Genomic DNA, 2,418 nt, shown 5'->3' on the forward strand with positions numbered 1-2,418 from the left:
TGCTTTTAGTGTCACCGCATTCCGCAGCACGCAACATAGATTTGCAGACGATAAATGTAATCGTTTCAGCGAGAAGAGCGGCCAATGTGAGGATCAAGCTTAAGTCGTTACGTTATCAAACTTGAATTGTACCATTTCTTGCTTTCTATTACATCAATTTTAAAGCTTCATCTGTGTTCTACTATGGTCCTTTTAGTGTCTCCGCATACAGCAGCACGCGACATAGCTTTGCAGACGATAAATGTAACCGTTTCAGGGAGAAGATCGTTAAATGTGACGATATGTCTTTAAGTCGATTCGATAACAAGTGACGAAAATGGACGGATTTCTCAGGTTTTTACTACATATGAACACTTTTTACATTCTCCCGTGCAACGCGGCTAATAGTCCTCCTTTCATGCAAAATCTTAAGGTCCTAGCTCATGTACAACTCACCAAAGCCAGCTAAAAAGTGAATAATCGATAACGAAAACTTTGAATTGTACAACTTCTTGTGGGCTATTACATTAACTTAGAAGCTTCTTCTGTGTTGTACTATGGTGCCTTAAGTGTCTATGCATACTGCACCCAGCGACATAGCTTTGCAGACGACAGATAAAACCGTTTCAGTGAGAAGAGCGGGCAATGTGACGATCTCGCTATAAGTCGATTCTATAACAAATGACGAACACGGATGGATTTCTGAGGTTTTTACTACATATGAACACTTTGCACATTGTCCCGTGCAATGCGGCTGCTAGTCGTCCTTTCATGCAAAATCTTTAGGTCCTAGCTCATGCCCAAGGCACCAAAGCCGGCTAAAAAGTCAATAATCGGAAACTAAAACTTGAATTGTACTACTTCTTACTACATATTACATCAACTTAGAAGCTTCTACTGTGTTCTACTATGGTGCCTTTAGTGTCTCCGCATACCGCACCCAGCGACATAGGTTTGCAGTGGGTAAATGTAACCGTTTCAGAGGGAAGAGCGGCCACTGTGACGATCTGGCTTTAAGTCGATTCGATAACAATTGTCGAACACGGACGGATTTGTCAGGTTTTTACTACATATGAACACTTTTCACATTCTCCCGTGCAACGCGGATGCTAGTCGTCCTTTCATGCAAAATCGTAAGGTCCTAGCTCATGCCCAAGGCACAAAATGGTTCAAATGGCTCTGAGCACTATGGGACTCAACTGCTGTGGTTATTAGTCCCCTAGAACTTAGAACTACTTAAACCTAACTAACCTAAGGACATCACACACATCCACGCCCGAGGCAGGATTCGAACCTGCGACCGTAGCAGTCGCACGGTTCCGGACTGCGCGCCTAGAACCGCGAGACCACCGCGGCCGGCCCCAAGGCACAAAAAAAGGCTGAAAAGTCAATAATCGATAACTAAAACTTGAATTGTACTACTTCTTACTGGGTATTACATCAACTTAGAAGCTTCTTCTGTGTTCTACTATGGTGCTTTTAGTGTCTCCGCATACCGCAGCATGCGACATAGCTTTGCAGACGATAAACGTAACCGTTTCAGAGAGAAGAGCGGCCAACGTGTCGTTCTGGATTAAAGTCGATTCGATAACAAATAACGAAACCGGACGGATTTCTCAGGTTTTTACTACATATGAACACTTTTCACATTCTCCCCTGCAACGCTTCCACTAGACTTCCCTTCATGCAAAATCTTAATTTCCTAGCTCATGTCGAAGCACCAAAGAATGGTAAAAAGTCAGTAATCGATAACTAAAACTTGAATTGTACTACTTCTTACTGGCTATTACATCAACTTAGAGGCTTCATCTGTCCTCTGCAATGCTGCTTTTAGTGTCTCCGTATACCGCAGCACGCGACAGAGCTTTGCAGACGATAAATGCAACCGTTTATGAGAGAAGAGCGGCTAATATGACGATATGGCTTTAATTCGTTACGATAACAAATGACGAAAACGGACAATTTTTCAGGTTTTTACTACATATGAAAACTTTTCACATTCCCCTGTGCAACGCGGTTGCTAGTCCTGAATTTCATGCAAAATCTTAAGGTCCTATTTCATGTCAAAGGCACCAAAGCCGGCTAAAAATTCAATAATCTATAACTAAAACTTGAATTGTACTACCTCTTACTGGCTATTACATTAACTTAGAAGGTTCATCTGTATTGTATTATGGTGCTTTTAGTGTCTCCGCATACCGCAGCACCGGACATAGCTTTGCAGACGATAAATGTAATCTTTTCAGAGAGAAGAGCGGCCAATGTGTCGATCTGGATTTAAGTAGATTCGATAACAAATGACGAAAACGGACGAATTTCTCAGATTTTTACTACATATGAACACTTGTCACTTTCTGCCCTGCAATGCGGCCACTACACTTCCCTTCATGCCAAATCTTAAGGTCCTAGCTCATGTCCAAGCACCTAAGAATGGTAAAA

This window comes from Schistocerca gregaria, unplaced genomic scaffold (assembly GCF_023897955.1).
Source record: "Schistocerca gregaria isolate iqSchGreg1 unplaced genomic scaffold, iqSchGreg1.2 ptg000244l, whole genome shotgun sequence".
In the NCBI taxonomy this organism is placed as follows: Eukaryota; Metazoa; Arthropoda; class Insecta; order Orthoptera; family Acrididae; genus Schistocerca; species Schistocerca gregaria.